The sequence below is a fragment of the Taudactylus pleione genome, unplaced genomic scaffold, assembly GCF_031769625.1.
Source record: "Taudactylus pleione unplaced genomic scaffold, aTauple2 ptg000054l, whole genome shotgun sequence".
Classification (NCBI taxonomy): Eukaryota; Metazoa; Chordata; class Amphibia; order Anura; family Myobatrachidae; genus Taudactylus; species Taudactylus pleione.
This window is the reverse complement of record NW_028284456.1, coordinates 3,724,976-3,740,809: the sequence shown is the minus strand read 5'-3', so window position 1 is coordinate 3,740,809 and position 15,834 is coordinate 3,724,976. Positions and strand designations below refer to the sequence as shown.

The 15,834-nt window shown below is 37.5% G+C and overlaps 1 pseudogene; it reads right to left on the bottom strand.

The window, feature by feature from the left end:
* Positions 1-15,834, bottom strand: part of LOC148535210 (leucine-rich repeat flightless-interacting protein 2-like) — a 47,809-nt pseudogene that overhangs the window by 6,801 nt on the left and 25,174 nt on the right.

Here is a 15,834-nt window from a genome sequence, read left to right as displayed (position 1 = left end):
CCACACACCCTGCACCCATTATAAATACGCCCCTGCCATACTTATTATATACAGTAGCTTAACAGTTTGGTAGCATCGGGTAAGTCAGTTTCAGGAAGACCACAGTTAAATAACTGCATTCCTGCCCAAAGGCTCATGTTATTTAATATGGAAAAGAGTATCTCCTTTGAAGGGAACCTATTAGATCAAAACTTCATTGAGACACTTCTGCTATGAAAAACTATTCCCTTACACTTCATAAATGGGAGCCTAGTAATATAGGTCTGTTAAAAATAGTGTCAGTACTTAAGATATAAGTGGTCAAACACCCTCTTACCCAAACATAGTGTTCCTGCTAGGCTGTTTTAGCTGCCTGATGCGCCCTGCCCGATTTAAAGGTGACAAAATGCACCCTGCCCTTATAGCGGTGCCCTGCTAAAATAGCCTGCCCTGTGCCTTCCTCACCAAATGCTGCTTGGTGAATAGATGCCGTGTGTAAGTACACGGCATGTATTCACAGTGAGAGGAGGCCTTGGGGGACAAATATGTGGCATGTTATGAGGACATGCCCCATCTCTGGTATCCACGCCCCCTATTCAGGAGCACACGTGCAGAGAGTCCCTGCCTTCACCTCAGCGTCCTACCCTGCCCCGGTTTAACGGGAACACAACAAACATGAAATATGGGCTGTAATTGCCAAAAAGTCCCAACAAAAAATAAATAATCAAATTTTAAATATAACTCATTTTCACTATTGTAGACAACAATGGTTAGAGGAGTAATTTAAAATACAAATAATTTCAAAATAATTTAAAAACAGTGGGCGGGATGCATGACGCATCGCATTCAGAATGTGATGCACCCCGCCACCCTTCGCATGCCTGCCGGTGTCAGATATAACGGTATACATGAAGAAATTCACAAAGACAGCTTTCTCGGTAAGAGTGGCTCTTTGCAAAGGAGGGACTAACGAATATAGGGAGATCAACATCAATTCTACACATTATATATATATATATATATATATATATATAAATATAAAGCCAGATCAACAAAAACTACTGAAAAAGCTGGACCCGCTTAAAATACACTGAAAAAGCCGGATCAATATATAAAGCCAAAAGGAAGGGGAAGTGCAGAACACAGGGCAGAAAAAGCCTGGCTTGCTGGCTGGCAGGTAGAAGACATGGTGGACTGGGTGGCAGCGGTAGCCAGAGATGGTAGAGAGAGAATAGCTATACATCGCCAACAGCATTTCAACTATGATGCAGGCCGCGAGCCAATCACAGCTCGTGAAACGGCAGCCAATCAGGAGTGGGCACTCCAGTACTGGAGTGTCAGCGGTGTACTGTATAGTCATTCTCTCTACCATCCCTGTCTGCCGCAGCCACTGGGCCCCCTTTTCTCTCCAGGCCCGGGACTCGAGGCCCAGCGGTCCGCCCCTGACAGGGCCGGATTAAGGACCTCATTCAGAGCATCTCTAAAAGAGCCGGCCTCCTGGCCACTCGCTAAGCTGTGGGTGACCTGTGGGTTGATGGTCGCGATGGTCAAGACCATCGGGGCTTGCATCAAGACCCTTGTGGTAGGGTGTCATCTGCCGCAAGCCCCAGAGAGCTTCCGTCTCTAATAGAGCCGGAAGCTCTCCCACTGACATCACTGGTGATGTCAGTGGGGCCACCCACAAATGGCAGGCGTTCGTTTGGGAACGCCTCTGTTTGTGAAGCCACCCCCCGCCACGCCTACAAAACGGGGCGAGCTGTCAATCACCATCAACAGCCACCCCTTTAGTAGTGAGCCCCGGAGCGAGAGAATTTCTCTCTTGCTCCGGGGCTTGCGCACGTGCAGTGCAGCTGCTGCGCATGCGCAGAGCCAAACGTTGACCCGCTTGCGAGCGCTCAAGCACTTGCGAGCGGGTCTGAATGAGACCCTAAGACTTTTGGGGGCCTCGGGGCAACTAAGTTGTGGGGGCCCTTGTCCCCCTCCAATACAGCCCTTTCCCTGGTGATCCTCTGACAGACCCTGTCTGTCTCTTGGGCACACTGCATCTCCCTCGCAGCGCCAAGCGCCCAGCCCCTACACTTACCTTATTTATTTTCCGGCTGCTCACTGCAGCACAGCTCCTCGGCTGTCTGCTCTCTTTCAATGGGTGCAGCGCTGTGTGACGTCATGACATCACGCACGCTGCAACAATGAAACAAAATAAACTTAATTGCACCGGCCACTGGCACCGCCGGTTCAATAAAGTTACTGAGCGCAGTTGATCGCCGGACTGTCCCCTTACGGGTATCTGCCTGCGCCCTGCTGATCAGGCCCTCCTATCTGTGGGGGCCCCGGGATGACTGTCCCTGTTGCCCCACCCTTAATACAGCCCTAGCCCCTGATGGCGGCCCTGCCGCTTCCTCTGGCAGTGTTGAATGAATCATTATACAGTATAATATGTAAAGGCCCTATAGTGAGAATTAAATATACTGTATATATCCCTAGTGATTTACATTTTCTAAAGTAACCTACAGTAAATTAAGAAAGTGCCTTATACTGTGTTAATTAGAGGCTGTCTCTGTTTCTGCTAGTGTGAGAACTTGTGATTCTTTGACACTCACCATTTAGCGTTCATATGGGCCAAACATACTCGAGGTGTTTAATATGGTGGGGACAGAGTTATCAGCATTAGATATCAGCAGCATAATAACCGAGACCAAGGTCACTGTGCATCTGTATTATTTCTTACCAGCAATAGCTCTTCCCTATAGCGAATGCCTTTTTTAAACTCCTCCAACTTTATCTGCAGGATGTGCAACTCCTATGCAGAAAACAAAGAAAATAAATGATGTTTACATAAAATACAACATGAGGAGTATGATGGGAAAGGGGAATGGGGAAAAGATCTGAGAACTGGTCTGAAACCTCTTAATTAGTAAAAGGTTTGTGCAGAGATATTAGTGGTGGATATGTTACCGTGATAAAAAATCAACACAAAATTAGTTCAAAATTAGTACACAGAGGTGCTCCCATGAAAGTAAAATAGAGTAAACAGAATAATGAGAAAGAGACAGTACTCTCCTTTGTGGGGCACTAATCCCACACATGAAATCAGTAAATTTAAATATATGCTAAAACTTATGGAACAACATGGGCAATGCACTGTGATCACGTCTGACTATGATGAGAGTGTGTTGATGCACAATGTAATGCACAATGAATGAATAAAAAGAGAAAAATATTTTACTTCTAAAAATGAAATACATACATCACACACAATACATTGAACGTATTACATGAAACATAAAAATATAGATGGATCGAACTAATGAAATGCAAAAGTGTAAATGGGTTAAAAATTGCATCAATATATAAGCTTGAATCAGAAAATGAATCCTATTGAGCGAGAAAAATTGATACAGTGGAATGTAACAGATCAGATCAATTGTATCATTTCCATGGATTAGAATTGATACTGTCTCAGTTCTTTTTCACACTGTTTAGTATTACTGCCTTCTCACACCTGGAATAGATGTAGGTTATCCATATATATAAACTTTGGTTAAAAAAAAATATATTGCTGGCGTCCCAGCATATATTTGTTATGTTTGTGATAACCGATTGGAGTGAAGTGACTCCTATTGTAGAATGAATATTCCTGTATAGGATATGTCCATCTGCACAGTGGAGAAAAAGCAGCAGACAAAAGGTTGTCTTTCTCTCCGTGTGTATGGGGAGAGAAAGTGTGTCTTACCGCTCACCGTATAGATGCAACAGCGCTCTCCCAAATCAATGCAGTCTCTGTGGGGAGATAATGGTCAGCATACCGTGGTATCGGTAACTCCGTTGGTGGCAGCTGTTCACTCAGCTCCAAAATCCCGCTGACAGAGTAAGTGTGGCAGTGTTCTCCCGGGTAAATATAATCGCTGTAGGGAGCTGGATGGTGATGCTCCGTGAAACTGATTTCTCCGCTGCCTGTGCGGTCAGCTTGAAAATTCTCCAAGGTGCAGGTACAGGTGTGTGATAAGCAGTGGAAGGATTGAACGACAATGACGTCAACGCGTTTCGTCTCCTTGAACTAGAGACTTTTTCAAGACTGACATTGAAATAATGGATGCCGTATTTATCCTTCTGAAAGGTCCGCCTTTGTAATTGCTTTAATTGTGGACAGCTGAATTACTTCAAATTGCACTGAACAGCTATATTCCACGTTCTTTTCAATTTAATAAAGAAAAAATATATATATATAACAATGACTGATATCCATCTATATAACACTTAAAAATCTATACAGACATATATGCTAGTACATAAAATAAAATAAAATGAAATGAATACAAAAATGAGAATGAAAATGAAACCAATGTATAATGAAAAAATATATGTGGAATATAATATATTGACATATGTATATATTACTTATTATATAGATCTGTATAAGTAGTTATTGCCTAGTATATGAATATCTATAAAATGCATTTGTGTGTATCACAAAAAAAATAATAATAGATCTTAGTCATTAATAAAGATATGAAAACCATAAATAAAATAGGGATGGTTGTAACACATGGAAGGTTATGAAAAAATATATATAAAAATGGTTGGAATGAAATTGGAGTGTGGATAATTAGGGGTGATTATAAAATAAGGAATAAAAAATAATAAAGAATGAAAATAAAAATAAATGCTCTTGGAAATGAATCGATGTGTGCTATAAAAAAGGCAATTGTGAATACATTGTCTTTTATGAACAAATTGTGCTGTATGATACAGCCTTGTTTCCACATTATTTGGAATGATTTATAAGGAGATCAATGAACTAACATGCTTGCTACCATCAAAAATAGACAATAAACAGTAGTGAATACATTATTATATGAGGAAATCATTGATACATTTAAATAAGCGGAGGGTTGGTTGAGGACAGGGTAATATGAAGTATTGGTTGAAGATACCTGGGGCCTATTGTGCACCAAGAGAGAAATGAGGCAATGGTAGTACGCTCACATTTAAGTCGTGGAACACATAAGGCCCAAGGTGCATTTAATAGTCTAAGCATGCAAAATCTAGGGCTTCATTTAAACCTCCTGGATGCATAGTGTCTAGCTTAAAAATCCAGGAGGATTCACCTAGACATAGTTTTTTGAACCTATTGCCACCTCTTTTTGTTTCTCCAAACCTTTCTACTGCCACAACGGAAAGTCCTGTTGGATCTCCGTTGTGATGTTTGGAGAAATGTCGAGATACACTGTGTGTTTGGATCTTATTGATAATATTTCTCCTATGTTCTCTAAAGCGTGTTTTTAATGTACGAGTTGTTCTTCCAACGTATTGTAAAGAGCAAGGGCATTCTAATACATAGATGCAATAGGTAGATTCACAATTAATAAATTGTTTAATTTGAAAGATGTTCCCATTAGTTTTAGATGTTATATTCGTAGTTTTGTTTTTCATGAATTTGCACGTCAAACACACTGATTTATTACAACAATAATTTCCTAGTGGCTTTGGAGGCAACCAAGAATTCGATTTATTTTCTGTCTCTGGTTTAGATTTCAGTTCACTTGGAGCTAATAGGTTTTTAAGATTGGTGTTTCTTCTAAAAGTAATAATAGGTTTTTCTTGTAAACAAGAATTCAGTATAGTGTCTTGTTTGAGAATTTCGTAATTCTTTTTGATAATTTGTTTGATTTTATTGGATTTTATGTTATATTTTGAAATAAATGCTATTTTTTCTTTTATAGTAGAGGAGGTTTCACTCAGAAAATATATTGATGAAAAAATCATACCGAGAGGTCTTAGAATTTTTAAACACCTCTCAATAAATGAGAATCCTGAATTACAAAAAAGTGGGAAGAAACTCTAGACAATTGCTCTTTTTCACTGATGAAATTGCTTGTACAATATAGAGAGGAGAAGGTCAATAAAACTACAGAAAAAATAGATCAGATCAAAGAAGATCTCATACTATTTAAAGATCACCCCAGCTTTAAAGAAAAAGATGAACAAATCAATAATAGAGTAGAAAGATTTGAGAAAGATCTCATTGACACCAAAAAAGGGAAACTCTCCAGAGACAGAGAGGATTATAGAACAGATAGGGTCAGATCCTACAAAAGAATTGGGGTAGAATCTTACCATAGAACCAAATTAACCTCCACCATTGGAGACTCTCCTAGAGTAACATCTAGATCTACTATTAATTATTCATCTAATAGGAATCGCAATCACCCTAGATCTAAAGATATTCAGAATCCATCAAATTCCAACAGAGATGATGCCAGATCAGATCCTACATATGATATTAGACGTTCAGGAGAAGGACAACATCCAAACAAAACTAATGATTCAGTGAAAAGAAGAGATCATCCCAATCAGTATAAGGATTTTCGATCAGGGAAACAATTTTTCCATCCAAATCCATACGAAGTATTAAACAATCATACACCAAAAAGATACAGAGAAAGAGAGGAGGAAGAGGAAGAGGTAAAAAACTCAAGAAAACCTCGTTATCGATAGATAGAAAAATTATTCATAATTTATCATCACACAAATTAACTGATAACCAAATCTCTCTTTTGCAAAAAGGTTTAAATTATGCACCTAATAAAGAACCCAATCTGTTTGAGTTATTTTTAGATTTAAACAAATTTATTAGAACACTGTGCAGAAAGGGATATTTTGCATCAAAACGACTGAAAAAGATTAATACTATGGAGATCAATCCAATCATTTTAGATATAGATGATCAAGAGGCGCTGGATTGCCTCAACTCACTTGCAGATGAGGGTGATAGGGAGGTCATGCTTTTTGATCTCAACACCACCGCAAACCCTAAATTTAATAAAAAATCACAATTTTTTCCATTAGAACATAAAAGTCCAGCTATAACCCTCTTTTATAATAAAACATTGAAAGATTTAAAAACTATCTGTCAAAAACCTTCAAATACAAAAAATTCATTATCATTTCACAAAGATAATCTATCCAAAACAGAAAGACAGGCTATTAAACAGCTAAAAGAAGATCTTTCATTGATTATAAGACCAGCCGATAAGGGGGGAGGGATTATTGTGCAGAATAGAGACGATTATATTGCTGAAGCAAATAGACAACTCCAAGATTCCAAATATTACACTACACTAGATAAAGATCCTTCACTCATTTTTCAAATAAAACTTGACAAGTTTCTATTTGAAGCTAGATCTGAGAATGTTATATCTGAAGATGAATATTATTTCCTTATACCTCAACACCCCATCACTCCCATATTTTATCACCTTCCCAAAATACACAAATCACTCACTGCACCTCCCGGGAGACCTATTATTTCTGGTATCAGTTCCCTCACATCCAATTTGTCACATTTTGTTGATGCACATCTTCAAGGTTATGTCACTCAATTAAAGTCACATATAAAAGACACGTCACATATATTACAAAAAACTATAGATTTACAGTGGAATAAAGACTGGGGATTTTTAACCCTAGATGTTCAAGCGTTATATACCAATATTCCTCATTTTGAAGGTACAAAAGCAATTGAACACTACTTAATATCAGACACTAACGTTTCAGAGGGTCGATGTAATTTCATCATCTCTGCCATAACGTTTATCCTCACTCACAATAATTTTTTGTTCAATGACACGTTTTATCTTCAAGCACTGGGGACGGCCATGGGGACCAGGTTTGCACCGAGTTTAGCAAATCTCTATATGGGCCGCTTCGAAGAACATTACATCTGGAGCGGACCATATAGAGAAAACCTGGTCCTCTATGGCCGTTACATTGATGACCTATTTATTATTTGGAAAGGGGGTCCCATTCTGGCACATGAATTCGTTAATTATTTAAACAACAACACTTTTAATTTAAGATTCACCCACACTTTCAATCACGACACTGTTAATTTTATAGATATAACGTTCTCAGTAGCAGATAATAATATTGTTTCTTCTAATTACATTAAGACAGTTGGGGCCGAAAACTATTTACATTATAACAGTGGACACTACAAGCCCTGGATTAATAATATTCCAAAAAATCAGATTATTAGATTACGCCGCAATTGCACATAAGATGCTGATTTTTTGTTACAGGTAAAAAACATATTATCACATTTCAAAAATAGAGATTACCCAGAATCCCTATTAAAAGAGGCTCAAGATATGGCTAATACTTTAGTAGGATCTCATTTTACTAAAACAGATCATATTAAGAATAGAAAGAAAAATACAAATAAAGAAAACTTTCAAAAAAACTATTCAGCAGATAATTCCTCCTCTACTATAAAAGAAAAAATAGCATTTATTTCAAAATATAACATAAAATCCAATAAAATCAAACAAATTATCAAAAAGAATTACGAAATTCTCAAACAAGACACTATACTGAATTCTTGTTTACAAGAAAAACCTATTATTACTTTTAGAAGAAACACCAATCTTAAAAACCTATTAGCTCCAAGTGAACTGAAATCTAAACCAGAGACAGAAAATAAATCGAATTCTTGGTTGCCTCCAAAGCCACTAGGAAATTATTGTTGTAATAAATCAGTGTGTTTGACGTGCAAATTCATGAAAAACAAAACTACGAATATAACATCTAAAACTAATGGGAACATCTTTCAAATTAAACAATTTATTAATTGTGAATCTACCTATTGCATCTATGTATTAGAATGCCCTTGCTCTTTACAATACGTTGGAAGAACAACTCGTACATTAAAAACATGCTTTAGAGAACATAGGAGAAATATTATCAATAAGATCCAAACACACAGTGTATCTCGACATTTCTCCAAACATCACAAAGGAGATCCAACAGGACTTTCCATTGTGGCAGTAGAAAGGTTTGGAGAAACAAAAAGAGGTGGCAATAGGTTCAAAAAACTATGTCTAGGTGAATCCTCCTGGATTTTTAAGCTAGACACTATGCATCCAGGAGGTTTAAATGAAGCCCTAGATTTTGCATGCTTAGACTATTAAATGCACCTTGGGCCTTATGTGTTCCACGACTTAAATGTGAGCGTACTACCGTTGCCTCATTTCTCTCTTGGTGCACAATAGGCCCCAGGTATCTTCAACCAATACTTCATATTACCCTGTCCTCAACCAACCCTCCGCTTATTTAAATGTATCAATGATTTCCTCATATAATAATGTATTCACTACTGTTTATTGTCTATTTTTGATGGTAGCAAGCATGTTAGTTCATTGATCTCCTTATAAATCATTCCAAATAATGTGGAAACAAGGCTGTATCATACAGCACAATTTGTTCATAAAAGACAATGTATTCACAATTGCCTTTTTTATAGCACACATCGATTCATTTCCAAGAGCATCTATTTTTATTTTCATTCTTTATTATTTTTTATTTCTTATTTTATAATCACCCCTAATTATCCACACTCCAATTTCATTCCAACCATTTTTATATATATTTTTTCATAACCTTCCATGTGTTACAACCATCCCTATTTTATTTATGGTTTTCATATCTTTATTAATGACTAAGATCTATTATTATTTTTTTTGTGATACACACAAATGCATTTTATAGATATTCATATACTAGGCAATAACTACTTATACAGATCTATATAATAAGTAATATATACATATGTCAATATATTATATTCCACATATATTTTTTCATTATACATTGGTTTCATTTTCATTCTCATTTTTGTATTCATTTTATTTTATTTTATGTACTAGCATATATGTCTGTATAGATTTTTAAGTGTTATATAGATGGATATCAGTCATTGTTATATATATATATTTTTTCTTTATTAAATTGAAAAGAACGTGGAATATAGCTGTTCAGTGCAATTTGAAGTAATTCAGCTGTCCACAATTAAAGCAATTACAAAGGCGGACCTTTCAGAAGGATAAATACGGCATCCATTATTTCAATGTCAGTCTTGAAAAAGTCTCCAGTTCAAGGAGACGAAACGCGTTGACGTCATTGTCATTCAATCCTTCCACTGCTTATCACACACCTGTACCTGCACCTTGGAGAATTTTCGAGCTGACCGCACAGGCAGCGGAGAAATCAGTTTCACGGAGCATCACCATCCAGCTCCCTACAGCGATTATATTTACCCGGGAGAACACTGCCACACTTACTCTGTCAGCGGGATTTTGGAGCTGACTGAACAGCTGCCACCAACGGAGTTACCGATACCACGGTATGCTGACCATTATCTCCCCACAGAGACTGCATTGATTTGGGAGAGCGCTGTTGCATCTATCCGGTGAGCGGTAAGACACACTTTCTCTCCCCATACACACGGAGAGAAAGACAACCTTTTGTCTGCTGCTTTTTCTCCACTGTGCAGATGGACATATCCTATACAGGAATATTCATTCTACAATAGGAGTCATTTCACTCCAATCGGTTATCACAAACATAACAAATATATGCTGGGACGCCAGCAATATATTTTTTTTTAACCAAAGTTTATATATATGGATAACCTACATCTATTCCAGATGTGAGAAGGCAGTAATACTAAACAGTGTGAAAAAGAACTGAGACAGTATCAATTCTAATCCATGGAAATGATACAATTGATCTGATCTGTTACATTCCACTCCACTGTATCAATTTTTCTCGCTCAATAGGATTCATTTTCTGATTCAAGCTTATATATTGATGCAATTTTTAACCCATTTACACTTTTGCATTTCATTAGTTCGATCCATCTATATTTTTATGTTTCATGTAATACGTTCAATGTATTGTGTGTGATGTATGTATTTCATTTTTAGAAGTAAAATATTTTTCTCTTTTTATTCATTCATTGTGCATTACATTGTGCATCAACACACTCTCATCATAGTCAGATGTGATCACAGCGCATTGCCCATGTTGTTCCATTAGTATCTTAGTGGGAGTTCACAGTATACTCCTAGCAGTTGCAGCTGATCCCAATTGACAGTTTTGTATTAACAACATTAGCGCCGAGAGTTGGGTAGGAATCTACCCTCAGTTTTCTTTTTTCTTTCGTTATATGCTAAAACTTAACCTTTAATGAAATATATCATAGATAAAAAAGAAAGAGCTCACATATATTACAATAGAACAAATAGATCCTCAAATACTCTTACAGTTTATTATTTTATACAGGATTATGGTTGCTCTATATCATATAGTGCCTTAATTGTGTTGTATACTAAAACTGTTCCTAGAGTTACATACATGATATATTGCACTATGGAGATGACAATCATCTTTTTTGGAGACCATGGGAATTGATGAGCTTCTATTTATGTTTGGTATTGCCGCGGTGACTGCTGCTTATTTTCATTAAGGATTTTTTTTCCTTTGGAATTTGTTATATCTGTATCCAATATATTTTCGACAGGGGATAGTATTGCATTATTTCTAAAGAAATTGATTATTTTTGCATACACCTTAATTGACTATGATTCTTATCACACACATAAATCTGTGGTTATTTAAAGCACACATCTGATGAGTCTGAACCATATATGTATTATATTTCAACAATTATGGGACCAAAAAATTATTCTAAACGATTTACCACTGATTTGTGCCATTATTTGTTTGTGTGTTGTTGTTGTTCTATTGTAATATATGTGAGCTCTTTCTTTTTTATCTTTAATATATTTCATTAAAAGTTAAGTTTTAGCAGATATTGAAATCTACTGATTTCATGTGTTGGATTAGTGCCCCACAAAGGAGAGTACTGTCTCTTTCTCCTTATTCTGTATAAAATACAACATATCAGAGATTCAGCACAAGATTATGAGATTTCAGATTATGAGATTGTTGGGACAATATTTGATGTAACCTCTATTTATGAGATATGGCAGCATTTACAGTGGGAAGAGCATGGCAATGATACACAAGATCAATATTCAACATAATACATTAAACATTAAACATTGTGTTTCTATTGTAAAACCTGTTTCATGGTATTATTGTATCTTTACTCAGCAAATACAACTAACTCCGGGATGTAGTTATGAGACCGGCGGCCGTGATGCCGCTGGTCTCTATACCGACATCCCAATCCTGAAAGGGCTTTTAAGATAGGCGTCAAAATACCGACACCGGAACACAGAAGGAAATGGTGTAGCAGCGTTTAGAAAAGCTAAAGCTTCCCCTCAGTAGAAGTGGGTTTAACAAGTTACAGTTGATCATCCCCACAACATTTTTAGCGCAACTGCTGCAAAGATGTGTAAGGACCAGGGCCGGTTCTATGCATACGCATGGTACGCAGCTGCTGAGTAGGGTGCCAGATAGGGGAGGGCGCCTCAGCTGCGACCATGCGGGCCGCGGGCAGACTGTGGACCTCATTCAGAGTCGGTCGTTGCGGCAGCACGGTCGTACGGCCAATGACCGCAAATTCCGATCGTTCGGCAGGTCGATCGTAAACAATCATAGTCAGGCGCTGTCAGTCGTTGTATGCTAATTATGTTCTGATGTTTGCGGCCGTATGTGTTGTTTTGATGGGCACATGTCATGTTTTCATGGACTATCAATCAGCTTATGAGCTTGTTGTCAATTATCTAATTAAGAGTGTTTAACGCTTGCTGTTCTTTAAAACAAGTTTTTTATCATGTGTCAATAAACTTTATTGTTCATTTTGTGGCTGTTTTCTCCGTTCTCTTTTTTTTTCACACAATTTAAAAAACAAAGTAAGATTTATTATCTGTGAATGTACTGTTGATAAGTGTGTTAACTTTAAAAATACATGTGTATTTTGCGTTAGGATCATTTGCAATCTTTTGTTTGCAATTGCACACTGCGTATTGTAGCCAATCAAATGTGACCTTATTTTTCAGGCCACATGATTAAAGGATTGGCCAATAGTGTTTTTTTTTGGAAACTGTGTAAATATTTTAGCCAATCATCTTTTTTTTAGCCCATGTATATTTCATGTTTTCTGAAAAATCGGCCATTGCCATCATGAGAGCCACGGCCTTTACCAGGAGAGATTTGCTGATCCTGGTGAATATACTGGACAGGCGGATTATGTACGCAGAGCCGCCCATTTCCAACCGCATAAAGCGGACGGCCTATGCGGAGGTGAGGCGAGCCCTGAGAAGTGCGGGATACAGGCGCAATATTGCACAATTAGAGAGGCGCTGGTCAGATCTGCACCGCCGGTCGCCTGGCCTTTTGATGAATTTGCGGGTGCAACTACGCAGATGTAAGTATGCGTTTGTATAACAGTAATAATTAGTGGACTGTTAAAAATGTATGTTCCTTTTCCAATTATTTTAGTAAATGTTAAAAAACCCTCCTGTATGTTGTCCCTATTGTCCTGAATGTGTAAAGTGTACTTGTATTGTGTAGGCGAAATTTTAAAACGAATATTTTTTTTTATTTTTATGTTTACATTTTAGAAGCACAGCGGAGACAGAGAAGGGCACGCATAATTCAAAGAAATGCAGTTGCCAACCTGCAGCCCTCACCCGCACCATCTGCTCAACCCAGCCCTCCCTCAGTAACCCTCCCTCCCTCTTCCAATACTCCCCGAGTATTCCTCCCTCCCCTGCCCACTCATCCCAAATATCCCCTCCCTTGGATATTTCCTGCTCTATTTCCCCTCCCACCATTCCCCCAACTCCAGATTACTCACCATCTCCTGCAGCATCTCTGGCAACTTCGACATCTGGGGTTGTGCCACACCACTCTAAGGGTATGTGTTTTGTAATTTTTTTTGATTTTTTTTGGTGTTGTTGTTATTCATGTATTTGTAAACATTTTTGGGCTTTTTTTTGGTAATTTCAGTATGGGTATCAAAATCATTGCGCAGTAATGCTGTTTTTTAAAATTGTGACCTTATGTTTTGTGCCTGGGCCTTTTTTTTTATTGGGGACCCCAAAAAGGTAGGTCTTTTGGGCTTTTAAAAATGTTTTTTTATTTATTGGAAAAAATGATTACATTAGGATTAGTATTTTAGAATGTTAAAAAACATGTCACACAACTTGGCAAGGTGCTAGGAACCAGACTACCCTTGTTAATGTTGTGTTCACTGTGTTTAAAATGTACTAAGATGTAACTTCATTAGGAAAAGTGATGTTTGCCATAGCAAACAAACACATTGTATTTTAGGATTATCAAGAACATTCTAGAAGTGAATACGTGCATTGTGTTTTAAGGATATGGCCATCATGACTTAAGAATACACCTCCCATTATTTTTAACATCATCATAGGGGTTTTTGGCTTATGCCACATAGTTAGGGTTTCCAATTATTTTTACACCATAAAAGTATAAACATATTAATAATGTTGTGTGGCACAAACTTTCAAACACACCCTAACATCATTGTGTTTACCCACTTTTTGGTACATTGAATAATGTGTAATGTTCAAATGTTTGTAATTTTTATTAAGTATTTAAACAAAAAAAAATGTTTCTGTCCACAGATCTAACCCACATCCTGAGGCAAATAAGGGAGGAGCTGCGAAGCACAAGTGGACATTTACTGCAGGCCTACTGCTGCCTCCAACGGATTGTGGGGAGTTTGGAGGAATTTTAGTTTTTTTTTCATATTTGTCCATTTTTCTCATTTATATTATTTTACATTAAAGTTTTTGTTGGTCAAACATTTGTCCTCTTTTTTTGAACAAATTAAAGGGTGTCATTCTGCATTTCAAATACTTTGTGAACAAAGCTGGGTGCTTTTCCATAGTGTAAGAACTGCAAAAATGTATTAGTAAACCTTAAGAACATTTGCAGTAATGTTGTATTATTTTTTTTAGGGGTTGGCATACATGAGACACCTCAAAATGGCTTTCATAAATTAAAAAAAAAACATTTGTATTTAATTGTAAAAATTTATTAAATAACAAACATGTTGCCAACAGGCTTTTACTCGTAAAAAGAATCTCATAACAGAATCACACATAACAAATGTCCTCAGGGTTTTGCCAAAGAAAACATCTGGCTTAGTCAGACAAACAACAATAGTAAAAAAACAAACCGATTTTTTAATGGAAAACATACAAATTAATAAAACAAAAGGCAAATTAACTAAACATGTTGGGGTATATCTGTGCTAAATTTGTTAGTTGTCCAAAAACATACAGGGTATTGCCAATGGGTTTCATTAGTTTTGTAGTTTTGGAAAGTGTTGTGATTTTGTTGGTAGGAAAAGAGAAAAAAATTAGGTACACATTAAAATACATTTGCACTAAGCGTTAAAAAAAAAAAAACAGGTAAATATTCTTACCTAAAAAAATGTGAAACAACATAATCGCGTCTGCCCCCCCCAACAGCATCACAACACCTTCCTCCAGGGGCCATCCTCTGGCAAGGCCTCCTCTGGCTGCATGGGTACTCGACTCCTTATTGCAATGTTGTGTAAAATCCCACACAGGACCACAATGCGAGAAACCATATCCGGCGAGTACATGAGTGCACCACCAGAGTGATGGAGACACCGGAACCGGCCCTTTAAAAGGCCGATACAGCGCTCCACCACCTGCCTGGTGGCAGTAAATGCGGCATTATATTGAGTTTGTGGCCCTGGTGTGGGAGTCAAATAAGGAGTCAGCAGCCAGGGCGTGCAAGGATATCCACTGTCACCTGATGGAAATGGGACACCAAAAGATACATAAATTGACCATGAAAACATGTTTACACTATTACTATAGCTACATACTGGATTTTTACTTACCAAGAAGCCACGCGTCACCAGCTTGCAGTGTGCTTAATTTTGGCCAAATCCCTGAATGCTGGATCACATACGCATCATGGCTGCACCCTGGGAATTTGGCATTCAGGGAGAGGATCTGGAGGGAGGCATCACATAGCACCATTACATTTAGGGAATGGAAATGTTTTCGGTTCCTATATATTTGTTCCCTGCATGCAGAAGGC